The sequence below is a fragment of the Crotalus tigris genome, unplaced genomic scaffold, assembly GCF_016545835.1.
Source record: "Crotalus tigris isolate CLP2741 ecotype Arizona unplaced genomic scaffold, ASM1654583v1 scf7180000017666.27876245, whole genome shotgun sequence".
In the NCBI taxonomy this organism is placed as follows: Eukaryota; Metazoa; Chordata; class Lepidosauria; order Squamata; family Viperidae; genus Crotalus; species Crotalus tigris.
The window spans coordinates 2,638,962-2,652,883 of NW_024096551.1; the positions used below are offsets into that span (position 1 = coordinate 2,638,962).

General features: G+C 46.8%; 1 pseudogene; it reads right to left on the minus strand.

The window, feature by feature from the left end:
• Nucleotides 1–416: 416 nt before the first annotated feature.
• LOC120304939 lies at nt 417–2,865 on the minus strand (annotated as a pseudogene).
• Between the last annotated feature and the right edge of the window lie 11,057 nt (nt 2,866–13,922).

The window sequence follows — 13,922 nt, forward strand, 5'->3', positions numbered from 1 at the left end:
ATTCCATGCCCCTCCCTTTGCCCAAAGGGCTCCCCCTCCCCCCCTGTAAAAGACCCAGGAGTCTCAGCGGGAAGGTCCCGTCTAGGGCGAAGTTGATCAATGTGCCGACGCAGGACATGACCGTTGTCCAGGGATACCTCGTAGGATAGAGGACCTGTGACCCTGGATATAGATGCGGGGACCCATGTATGACCAGGCTCGTAATTACGAGTCCAAACCGGGGCACCCACAAGTAGTTGCCTAGGTGCCCTGGGGTGTGAGACAGAAGGAGGCAGTCTGTCCGGATGCAACCGGTCAAGCTTGGTAGTCAGTTTGCACCCCCAACGAAGTTCAGCTGGGCTTCTCCCTGTAGAAGTGGACGGTGTGGTGCGATAAGAAAGGAGGAAGTCAGCCAACCTGTGATGCCAGTCCCCGTAGGTGAGCCTCTTCAAGGCGTCCTTGGTGATGCGAACCATGCGTTCAGCCATACCGTTGGTGGACGGGTGGAAAGGTGCAGAAGTGGCATGACGAATCATGCCTTAGAAAGCTTGGAATTCGGAAGTGAATTGAGGGCCGTTGTCAAACACAATGACGTCTGGGAGCCCGTGTGCAGCAAAAATCCCCCTCAGTACCTGAATAGTCTTTGCAGTGGTGGTGGAAGAGACAGGTACAACCTCAAGCCATTTTGAATGGCTGTCAACGAGGACCAAGAAGAATTGACCCTGAAAGGGCCCAGCGTAGTCAATGTGCACCCTAGACCATGGAGACTGTGTTTCCTCCCATCTATGCACAGGAGCTTGGGGCATTTCAGGGCGTGAACGTTGACAAAGGTGGCAAGCATGCACCTTAGCTTCTATGTCTTTGTCTACCCCTGGCCACCACAAGTGGCTGCGTGCAAGAGCCTTCATACGAACAATGCCAGGATGACCCTCATGGAGGGAATCTAAGACCCTAGTCCTCATTGAGGAGGGAATGACAACCCTGCTTCCCCAAAGCAGACAACCCTGAGAGGTGGACAACTCGTTCCTTTTAGACCAGAAACTCTGAAACTCAGGACTAGGACAGTGCTCAGGCCATCCAGACAAAACCCAAGAAAGGACACGTGAAAGTGTGTGATCTGTGCCTGATTCAGCGGCTACATCCCTGGCATTCAGGGGGGACTCGGGCAAGGCTTGAATGGAGAGAATATTGATGGCTGGCGCGGGGTCAGCCTCTATTACTGGCAGGGGTAATCTACTGAGGCCATCAGCATGGCCCATTTCCTTCCCAGGCTTGTGAAGTAGGGAAAAATCATATGCAGACAAGAAGATAGACCACCTGAGCATCCTGGGAGAGATGATTTGGGGAGTTTGTTTACGTGTGGTAAACAGTCCCAGCAAAGGCTTATGGTCAGTGAAGACCGTGAATTGCCTACCATATAAAAAATCATGGAATTTTTTAATTCCAGCAACAACAGCTAAGGCCTCCCTGTCTATTTGAGCATAGTTGCGCTCAGCTGCAGACAATGTCCTGGAGTAATATGCAACAGGAACCTGAGTTCCATCAGCCCTGAGGTGGCTCAGTACAGCACCCACCCCATAAGGGGAAGCATCACAAGCGATGCACACAGGAAGGCACTCATTGAAGTGAGCAAGTACACTGTTAGAAGTGAGTAAGGCCTTGACCTCATTGAAACTAGCCTCATGTGTTTGTGACCACTGCCACACTGCCTGTTTATCTAATAGCCTGTGAAGAGGCTCAGCTACACTAGCCTTATGTGGAAGAAAGGAATTGTAGAAATTCAGAAGGCCCAGAAAAGCCTGCAGTTCGGCCTTAGACTTTGGCCTAGGGGCTTGCATAATGGCTTTTAGTTTGGATTCAGCAGGATGAATCCCAGCAGCATCAATTTTGAACCCCAGAAACTCAGTAGAAGGTATCCCAATTTTACATTTGTCCTTCTTGAGTTTGAGTCCCGTTTTCCTGAACCTTAACAGGACAGCCCTTAGCCTTTCAGCTAGAATGTGTGTGGAGTCTCCTGCAATTAAGACATCATCAAAATAGGGGCAAACCCCTGGTATATCCCGTAGTGTGTTTTCCATTACGCTTTGGAAAATCCCAGGAGCGACATTTACTCCAAATTGAAGTCTCTTTACCTTGAAAGCCCCTCTGTGGGTCACAATAGTCTGAGCTATAGCAGCGTCATCATCAACAGGCAGCTGTTGATATGCCTGAGCTAGGTCAAGCTTTGCAAAAACGCCCCCCCCCCTTGAGGGAGGCCAGGATATGACTGACCACAGGAACAGGATAGGCATGTTGTTGCAATGCCTTATTTAGAGTGCATTTGTAATCAGCACAGATGTGAATGTCCCCATTTGCCCTAAGAGGCGTGACAATGGGGGTCTCCCATGGACTGGAGTCAACAGGTTCTAGAATTCCTTGTTGGATCAGTTTGTCCAACTCAGTGTCAATTTTACTCTTTAAAGCGAAAGGGACCCTTCTTGCTTTAATTCTAATGGGAGTGACCGTGGGGTCTAACTTTAATGACACAGGTGGTCCTTTGTATGTGCCCAGTTGGGGGCTGAAAACGTCTGCAAATTCTTTGCAGACTTCCTGTAGGTCGAGTGTTTGTAGGCTGTTGAGCCCTGTGACGTGTATCCCCAAGGCCTCAAACCAATCGAGTCCTATGAGACTCGTTCGTTCACCCTCTACTACTAGTAGGTCTAGTGGACCCTCAAAATCCTTATACTGTACGTTAAGTGTGGCCTCCCCCTTAACACACACTCTGGAGTTTTGAAAATCCGTTAGCACAATGTCAGAAGGCCTCAACTTGGCCTGGGTTCCGCTGCTGGAACAAATCTTCCTAAATGTGTGCATAGAAATGATCGAAAGTGCAGACCCCGTGTCCAGTTCCATAGTTAATGGAACCCCTTGTAGCTTCACCTTAAGTGACAGCTTTTTCTTAATGGGCTTGTGTGTGCCTGTCCTGTAGATGCTTCTTCGCGAAGCACAAAACCCCACCCTATTCTGGCTGGGGACCCTGGTACCTTTCAGGTGCAATTCTTCCTGAGGTTGTACCTTCTGACGGCCCAGGCACACAGCTGCAATGTGTCCTTGTTTTCCGCACGCCCGGCAGATAGCGGAGCGGAACTTGCAGTCGGCTCTCTTGTGGCGACCTCCACAACCGATGCACTTGGGGAGAGCTGAAGAGCTTCCTCTTGGTTTTCCTTCCTTCGTGGGGTGGAGACGGTCCACTTCCTCATCCGGATCCTCCTCGGAGTTTCTTTGGACTTCTTCCTATGCACGGATGCAGCATCTGGACTGTTTCTGATCGGCCACATGTTCTTGATGGCGCCGCCTGCTGCTTCTTCTGCGGTGACCTCTCTCAAGGCATCTTGGAAAGACAAGTCCTCCTTGGCGAAAAGTCTCTGTTGCAACTCTCGATGCCTTAGCCCGCACACAAATCGGTCCCTCAGTCGTTCTTCGAGGTCCTTGAACTCACAATGTTTGGCGGCTTTCCTCAGTGTGGCGATGTACTCCTTGGCCGATTCTCCGGGTCATTGATCCCTCTGCTCAAAGGTGTGGCGCCACGCGATGACGGACATCTTAGGTTGGAAGTGCTCTTTCAGTAACTTTTTTAGATCTGCGTAGCTGACAGACTCTAAAGGAACAGGTGCTGCGAGGTTCTCAGCGATTTCGAATGCGTCTTGACCGCAAACGCACAGCAGGGTGGCAGCCTTCAAGCTCTCTTCCCTCACCTGGTTCACTTTGAGGTAGTTTTCCACCCTGGCTGCGTAGGACTCCCACCTCTCTGGGTGTGAGACATCGAATTCCGAAAGCCTTCCAATCTTCGCCATTTCGTATCAGGAAGGGTCTATCAGCCAGCCTACCCCCGAATGCACGCTGGATTGGCGGGTAGCTGCCGAGTCAACGCCGTTCCTGCCGCTCCGGACTCACTCGGGTAAGCTTACACCTTCTCTTTTCCGATGTAAGGCGATCCCACCTTCGTCGCCAGTGTTGAGTCCATCGCGAAATGGTAAGACACGAGAAGCAGTTGTAGTTCTCAGGAAACCTTTATTCTTCAGTTCAGCTTACATTGGAATATGGCGGCAAAAGCCCACACCTCGCAGCCTCCTTTTATAGGACTTTCCCGGTCAATGTGTTACTTTTCGCGCGTCAGCACTTGCGCATGCGCACAAGCACTGGCGACAGCCTGTCTGGTCCCGGGCAGCTTGCACCTGCCCGGGACCGCCTGCAATGCCCTGAGCCCACTTGCAAGGCTCAGGACATAACAGAACTCATTTTCATTTCTCACCAGGGTTTGAAAAGGTTTGAGAACATAACAGGGTCTGGTCAAGGGAAAAAGTATCCTTAGAATTTTGGGGTCTTCTCTTAATCTATAAGCCACAGGTATTTGCATAAAAACATGTTTGATGAGTTCACATAATGTATTAATCCCCCAAACTATATTAATGAAGTGTAGTTGTGGTCACATAATATACTATGCTCCAGGAAATCATTCTTTGGTTTAACAGAATAGCTTTAAACCATGATTAAGTTCTAGTAGTAGAATGAGGCAAAAACTTCCCAATCCCAAACTTCCCAACCTGAAAAACTTCCCCAACCTTGAATTCACTTCTTTCAGACTTCCATAAGCTTGAAAGCAAAATCAATCCTTTAAGGATCCATTCATCCAAACCAATGCAACTCTTAAAGCAGTGGAACCTTTTCCTGATTCATGCAGAAGCTTGCAAAAGTTGACATGTTTTAATTAATAGGAGAGTGACCCTGTTCTTACATAAGCATTTTTCCAAATCATTTTGAAGAGTTTCTTTGTTAAATAAATGAGATTCTAAATGTGCGAAGAGCCCTCTAGTGATTGCATTGTTTTTAACAAGTCTATGAAATCAGAATTTTAACCCCATTTCTAGGAATGTCTGCAGGGCATTGTGTAAAAAAGTCAGATTGATGACCATACTATTAATATAATATTACTTACTAATATTTCAGATGTGAAATTTGGTTTCTAAGTAGAAATAAAGTTGGATGTGTTCTTTTCTTTAGCTGTCTCTACTATTCTACCAGTTTTTCCAGCCAGTCATCCATTATGTGAATTAAACTTATCTTTCTGTTTTTGTTTTGGGCTCTTTAGTGGATGTTAGAGTGTGGTAAGATTATTTAGGTATTTATGTATGTATGTATTTATGTATTTATTTATTTATTTATTAATATGGGGTCTATCCTACCCTTTCTTACAACAACACTGTGAGGTAGTCCAGGCTGTGAGAGTGGCCAGGTTCCCAGTCTTAATTCACCATATTGCCTTTACAGGACATTGTTAACAAACATCCCCAGAGTAATACCCCCCAGCACTTCTGCGATCCCTGCTACATCACACACTGCCCTCCAGAGCCTCCTAAATTCCTACCACATCACACACATTTCTAGAATTCTGTTTTCATTTTGTCATTATGGGGTACTGAGTGTAGATTAATGAGAAAAAATGAATTTCAACAACTGTAGAATCAGGCTGCAGCGTAACAAAATAAAAGTGAAGGAGGTCTGAATACTTTCTGAATGCATTGCAGTGGTACGATTCAGCCAGTTCACGCCACTTTGGCAGAACCGGTAGCTAATTTTTTGTTGCCCAGGCCCAGAATGGACTTCCAGAAGCGGCATCCACACAGAGAACTGGTTGTTCACATATTTGAATCCCATCACTGATGCATTGTATATATGAATGATCAACCAGTCCCTAACAATGCATGCCTATTCATCTATGTGGACAATACAGCAGTGACCACACAAGAATCAACTTTGGATGAGGTAGTTGGGAAACTTATAGTAGCACTTGATGAATTAGGATAATATTACACTATCAACCATTTAAAGCCCAACTTAGACAAGAGCCAAGTGTGCTTTCCACCTCCAAAATTTAGATGCAAAGGTAGAGTTGGATGTTATGTGGCAAGGGAATCAACTTCAGCAATGTCCAACACTTGGCATGACATTGGACAGGACACTCTCTTTTAATCAGCATTGTGTAAACACTAAGGCTAAAATCAGCTCGAAGAACAATATCATCAGTGTTATGTCCTGGGCTGTGATTGACACAGCAGGTGCAGGAAGCTGAAGAGAGTCCCAGGCAGACCATGAGGCTACCCAGATAGGCTGTCTGCAGCCTATTGCACATACGCAAGGCGGGAAAAATATGTTGCATTTATTGATTGATACTGCTCCCTCCAGAAGGGTATAAAAGGGATCCATCCATTTTGTGTTGTTCTGTTGAAGATTGAATAAAGAAGCAACTGTTGTTACTCCTGCCTCGTCTCAAAGCCTTACCAATGCTCAGAATAGAACATTGGGAATGAAGGTGAGATCATGCTGCTTGGAAACATTAAGAAAATACTAGGCTGACTCACCATGGGAGGCCGAAGCACTTGGAAGTTTGGCGTTCCAAACTTGTGTGACTCTGCCTGCCAGTACGAAGACGCTGGGTTCGTCCTGGAACCCCTTCACAAGCTGGAGCAGCATGAGGCGTTGATGAGGCCGCCAAGAAGTAACGATGTCTAAGATAGGGTGTTTGTCCGAATTTGATACAGCTCACCCTGAACGTTGGCACTCATACATGCCCAGAGTAGAAAACTACTTTCGAGTAAACCAAGTTCGGGAAGATGGGCTCAAAGCCGCAACGTTACTGTGTGTCTGTGGGCAAGAGACATTTGATGTTGCTGAAAATCTGATTGCCCCAGCACCTCTGGAATCTATCACTTATACTGAGCTGAAGAAAATGTTAAGGGAACATTTTGAACCGAAGCTATCGGTGATTGCCTGGCATCATGCATTCGAACAGCGGGACCAACATCCAGGAGAGTCTGCTGCAGACTTTATTGCTGCTTTGCGACAAGCTGCAAGGCCCTGTGAGTTCAAAGACATTGAGGAATGGCTTCAAGATTGGCTAGTTTGTGGTTTGAGGAGTTGTGAGCTGCAACAAAAGATTTTTTGCAAAGGAAGACGTTTCCTTCCAGGATGCACTAAGGGAAACTATGGTTGATGAAGCAGCGGGAGGAGCAGTCAAGGCCTTGCAGCTTTCCAAGCACCCTACGAGTTCGGGATCCATCAAGAGGTTGCTTGAGAGATAGCTGAGCCAGATTCCGAAAATGAGGTCGATCATCTATAGCAACCAGTGGAGAGAAGGCCCCAAGAGCGAGCTGACAAGAGGGCTGACAAGGCCGTTCAATTCCCTTGGTGTTTCGGATGTGGAGGACACCATAAGCACTCCGATTGCTGATTCTGCTCTGCTATTTGCTAGGCGTATGGCCAGCAAGGCCACATAGCTGCCATCTGTTTGGGTCGCAAGAAAGACTGTCCATCGGAAGAATTGCCTCAGAAAGGTATCAGGGTCCCTAGCCAGAATAGGGTGGGTTCCTGTGCGTCCCGTAGAAGTGTTTTGAGAACCGGGATCCACTGACCATTGAAGAAAAAGCTGCGCATTGATGTCAAATTGCAGGGGGTCCCCTTAATGATGGAGTTGGACACAGGTTCAGCTCTGTCAATCATATCCCAGGACACCCTCAAGCAAATCTGCTGTAGAAGCAGCCAGCGAGTTAAACTCAGGCTGTTGAATCTGATCTTAACAGATTTTCAGAATTTCAGAATTTCCGAGTCAGGGTGAAAGGGGAGGCCATGCTCAGGGTGCAGTGGAGGCAATTCAAAGGGTTCCTGGACATTGTTGTGGTTGAGGGTGACCGCACAAGTCTAGTTGGATTTGATTGGTTCGAGGCACTTGGGATTCAAGTGACTGGGCTACACAGCTTGCAAAAGGCAGGTCTTGCGGAAGTTTGCAAGGAGTTTGCTGATGTGTTTAGTCCAGAACTAGGATTGTACAAGGGGCCTCCAATTGCAATGCGGTTGGACCCATCCATTGGCCTGATTAGAATTAAGCCTCATTGGGTGCCCTTTGCGCCTAAGCAAAAGATTAATGCCGAGCTGGATAAACTGCTCCAGCAAAATATTTTGGAACCTGTGGATAGCAGTCCATAGGAAACACCCATAGTCACGCCACTTAAGGCCAATGGGGAAGTCCACATTTGTGCTGACTATAAATGCACGTTAAACAAAACATTACAGCAGCACTCTTATCCGGTGCCTGTGGTGAGCCACATTTTGGCCTCGCTTAAAGGAGGCTGAGTTTTCACCAATCTTGATTTTGCTCAGGCCTATCAACAGCTACCGGTTGATGAGGCAATGGCATAGGCCCAGACGATCATAAGAGCCGAGGTGGCACAGCAGTTAGAGTGCAGTACTGCAGGCCACTTTAGCTGACTGTGTTCAGCAGGTCAGCGGTTCAAATCTCACCTGCTCAAGGTTGACTCAGCCTTCCATCCTTCCGGGGTAGGTAAACTGAGGACCCAGATTGTTGGGGGCAATGTAAATATATATATACATTGCTTACTGGTATACACCGCTTAGAGAGTGCTTGCACTTAAAGCGGTATATAAGTCTCATAAATAAATAAATAAATAAATAAATAAATAACGGACTGGGGAGCTTTCAAAGTTAGGAGCAGTTTGGGGTTAACGTAGCCCCTGGCATTTTCCAAAGCATTATGGAGCGAATGTTCCATAACATTCCAGGAGTTTGCCCATATTTCGATGATGTCCTCATCGCAGAGGAATCACTTGAAAACCTGGCTGAAAGGCTTCTCTCTGTTTTGCTGCGTTTCCGCGAAGCGGGGCTGAAGCTTAAGCAAAAGAAATGCAAAATTGGAGTAACATCCACTGAATTCCTGGGGTTTCACATAGATGCAGAAGGCATCCATCCTGCTGAATCTAAGCTTAAAACCCCAAGCCCCAAGTCGAAGAGTGAGCTTCAAGCTTTCCTTGGGCTTCTAAATTTCTATCATTCTTTCCTCCCTCACAAGGCTGCAGTGGCAGAGCCGTTACACCAGTTCTTGGACAAACAGGCTCCATGGAAATGGACACAAGTCCACAAAAGGAGTTTTGCTGAGGTCAGGGCATTGTTGTCTTCAAATGCTGTTCTCGCTCATTTCAATGAGCAGTTGCCAGTGTGTATAGCCTGCAATGCATCCCCTTATGGGATCGGGGCTGTCTTAAGTCACCTCAAGGCTGATGGGATACAAGTTCCTGTAGCCTACTATTCAAGGACTCTGTCATCTGCTGAGCGTAATTATGCACAGATAGACAGAGAAGCCTTGGCCATAATGGCTGGCATAAAAAAGTTCCATGACTTTTTGTATGGTTGCCATTTCACGGTCTTTATAGACCATAAGCCACTGCTGGGGTTGTTTGCAACAAACAAACAAACAAACCCCACACATAATTTTTCCTAGAATGTTGAGGTGATCAATTTTTCTTTCTACTCTTTGGTTCATAAACCAGGCAAAGAAATGGGTCATACAGATGGCCTTAGCAGGTTGCCTCTACAGCTTGTAGAATCAGATCCTGCTCCAGCTAACCACATGCTAGCTATTCAGGAGTTGTCTGAGTCACCCCTCAATGCAAGGGATGTGGCTGCAGAAACAGCCAATGATCACACACTAACACGTGTGTTGACATGGGTGCTGTCAGGATGGCAGCAATTTCCAGAGTTTATGGAAAAGGAAGCATGAGTTATCTACCTTTAAGGATTGTGTCCTGTGGAGTAGCAGGGTAGTAATCCCAACCTCATTGAGGACTAAAGTCTTGCACTCTCTGCATGAGGGACATCCGGGAATAGTCTGGAGGAAGGCACTTGCACGTAGCTATCTCTGGTGGCTGGGGCTTGATAAGGAGATTGAGACCCAGGTTCAGGGTTGCCACATCTGCCAACAGTCCAGGCCTGAAATGCTACAGGCTCCTGTATACAGGTGGGAGGTCACACATGCTCCTTGGACAAGGGTTCATATCGACTATGCTAGTCCCTTTCAGGGGCAATTCTTCCTCATTGTTGTGGACAGTCACTCTAAATGGCTAGAGGTTGTTCCAGTGCCCACCATGACTTCTGCCAGGACCATCCAGGTGTTGAGAGGGATCTTCACCTCTTATGGGCTGCGAGATGTCCTTGTCTCTGGCAACGGGCATCAATTCACCTCTTCTGAGTTCCAGGCTTTCCTGCAAGCCAACATGATTCATCATGCTACTTTGGCATCCTTTCAGCTGGCTTCCAATGTCCAAGCTGAGTGCATGGTGCGTACAACCAAAGATGCTTTGAAGCGGCTCACTCACGGGAGCTGGCATCACAGGTTAGCTGATTTTCTCCTTTGCCACCACACCACACCTTGCACAGCTACTGGCAAAAGCCCAGCTGAACTCCGCTGGGGTTGCTGTCTCATTACTAAATGTGACAGATTGCACCCAGACAGGGTGGCTTCACAGGTGTCACAGCCGCGGGCACCGAGGAGACTTCAGGTGGGCAATCCGGTTTGGGCAAGGAACTATGGACCTGGACATCTCTGGGTGATAGCAGTGGTCTGCAAAGTCACTGGGCCACTGTCATATGAAGTGGCCTTGAAAGACGGTCGTGTGTTGCGTTGGCACATTGACCAGCTGCGCTGGAGGCTACCCAGTCACACTTCCTCTTCTGACTCTGCTCTCAGGGGGGAGAAGGACCATGATCATGGATCTCAGTCTTCCTGTGAAAGCAGGGTTTTGCACTCTGCAAATAGGGGTTTTGCCAACGAGGCGGCTCCTGACTCTGGCACTGGGTCCATGGGACATTGCATGCAAACGGATGATCAGGCCTCTCATTCTGAAGGCCTTGTACCTACGGAAGAGTGCTCCCAATGGGGGCCTATTGTGGACCTGGGGAATTCCACCCCACCAAGGAACTCTGGTTTGGGTTCACAGGACCAGGCCAGTGAGCATGATGTGGGTTTGCCTGTATATAGTGGGTCTCAAAGTCCCGGTCTGCTGAGCCTGGCAGGTGAACTTGCAGACTGGGCACTTGCAACCACTCCAAGATGATCAGAGTGGGCCAGAGGCCCACCAAAGTATTTACAGGACTATGTGAAATCTCTGTCAGTACGTGGACAGGCTTAAGTGTTCCTTAGAAATCAGAACACACTCAAAAAGAATATGTGTTAGATTTGTAGTATTGCAAAATAGTAAGGGCTATGTTTTTGAACTAAGAGGGGAGGGGTGTTATGTCTTAGGCTGTGATTGACACAGCAGGTGCAGGAAGCTGCAGAGACCACAAGGCTGCCTGGGCCAGACAGGCTGTCTTCAGCCTATTGCGCACGGGCAAGGCAGGAAAAATACATTGCATTTATTGGTTGATGCTGCTCCCTGCAAAAGGGTATAAAAGGGATCCACACCAGTCTCTTCTGGCTGTGACATCATTGTGGAATGGGTGAAGGAACAAATCTCTGTTCCTACGTCCCAGGAAAATCTTCACCAAGAGCCCAGCAAGGGCTTTGCCGATCCCGGAGAAATTGGTAAATTAAAGAGGAAGCTTCAGAGAAGCCGGGTGGAAAGCAAACACCCGAGCAGAATGAAGCAGCACTCTTAAAATTGGCGGAGATGAAACTGGTCTTTTAGACTGGCCTGGAGCGATGGCGGCAGCCTGAGAGGGAGTGGAATATTGAACCAACAGCTTTGTAACAGGAGATGAGGAAACTCCCGAAGGAGGTAAGGATCATTTGGCTGAGAGAAAGTGCAGGAAAAGTAAACCTATAAGGAGAGAAATACAGCTGCAACTAAATTGAAACAGAGCGGAGAAGGGAGCAAATAGAGCACAATGAGAACAGTGTGAAGAATGCTGAGAGCCCACAAAATGTGAGAGACTGGAATTTAAAAACGGCAGGAAGGTGTGAATGAAATCAAAGAAAGGACTGGAGAAAGGACGGTTGGAGACAATTAAAGGTGATTAAGAAGGACTTTGAAAAATTAACATAAGGACTAAAAGGTGAAGGGAGACTACAGAGAAATTTAGCTTATTTTTGAAGAATAAATAACATTGAAACTTGGACTTTAATTGACATATATCTGGACAAAGTGATGAGTAGATGTTTTGAAAATATTGGATACAGAGAAGAAGAAATAAGAAGTGATATTTGGTGGATTGGTGGACATATTAAATTGAGACTGAGAAAAAAAGGCTGATGCAATATTCACTCACATACAAGCAGTGTTTAAGCTACAAGTAGAAAAGTGGACTCAGGCAAATGTATTAAAAGTATTGAAATAAATGAATTGTATTAATGAATTGTATTAATGAAATAGAAATAAGTGTAATTGAGTAATTGAACTAAATAGAAGTGGAAAAGTAATAATAGCATAGTAGAGAAATATAAACAGGTGACTATTCAAGTAAGAGTGTTAGTGAATGAAATTAAGAGTGGTGACAACACTTAGAGAATAGTATACATATATGTATCGTGTATAGTGTTATAGGAATATAACAGCTGGGCCCATTAACATGCCTTAGAAGCCGGATGCAGGCTACTAACACCTTATAAAAAACGCCCCAGCGTCTATCTTTTAAAACCCTGACGATATTGGATGATTTACCAATGAAAGCTCGGTTAATAAATTTTTAATATTTTATTCCTCTTGGTGATTGACCTCTTTTTTGGATTTTATTATGAATACACCCAAGAGTCGAATTTTTAGTTTGATATCTAGTCAATATGATAGAGCAGTGCTGCTCTTGGCTAGGCGCTGGGAAAAGCTGACATGCCGCATCTCAGCTTGCTATCGAAAGTTAACCTTTTTACACACGTGTATGCGGGAGGACTTATCACCCAAGTCATTAAGGAGAAAACCCGCACTAGGTTCGGTGGAATGCCATCAGGCACTCCGACAGTACCAACATCATACGATTCGGGCACTCGTCAATGACCAGCATAGGCGTGCAGAAGCCCTTAAGACATGGGCTCAACACCACCGTGAACAGTGTGCCTTGGAATTAATGGAACAACATTTCCAGGCACTTAATCAACATATTAAGTCTGTGGCTGAAAGAACCAACCGGTTAACCAGCATGCGACTCCACAATAAGGTAAATAACTTACGCCAATTGAAAAGTAGCGAACATATGGACAAGTTGGTTCACAACTTGTCCTCTAAAAAGCTTACTCACTCCCAGCTCAACCTACTGCAGCGTGATGTAGGGCACAACCTCATGGATGCACACCTGCTGGATTTTGTAACAGCATTGGAGTCTGCCATGCATTGCAGGGAGATGGGGGAGGACTCCAGAAACTCTGTTAAACAACAGGTCGCTGGGTTGCTTAGGCAACACAGATGGCACAAAACCCTCTCTAGAGAGGAAGTTATGGCCCTGGAACAGCTTAAAAGAGATAAATCTATTGTCATACTACCAGCTGACAAGGGTAGGGCCACTGTAATAATGGACAGGGTGTCGTATATAGCCAAGGCATTAGAACTACTTGGAGACATCATGGCCTACAGAGTTTCTAAAAGGGACCCTATGATTTCAATGACCAATAAGATTAATAAGGCACTTAACAAGTATAAACGTGCCAAGAGGGTGGACGATGACACCCTGAGAAGAATACGTCCTAAGGACTCAGCTCTACCCAGGTTTTATGGACTTCCGAAGATCCATAAAGAGGGCATCCCACTTCGCCCCATTGTTTCCTTTCGGGGTACGCCCATTTCTGGGCTGGCGAAGTGGTTGAGTGAGCGCATTGCCTACCTGGTAGAAGATAGTTCCACCACTGTTAGTTCTGCGGGAGAGTTTCTTAATAAAATCAGGGCCCTCAGGGTGGAGGAGGATGAGGTGATTGACGTCACCTCCCTCTTCACCTCCATCCCTCGGGGGCTTGCCATAGATGTCCTGAGAAGGCAATTGAGGACACGAGAGGAGACCCAGTGCCGAGACTCCCTACGGGCGGAGGACCTGCTAGAACTAGTAGAGCTTTGCCTGACTATGTATTTTACTTTTCAGGATGTCACGTACGAACAGATCAAGGGTACCCCTATAGGCTCCCCCATATCCAGTGT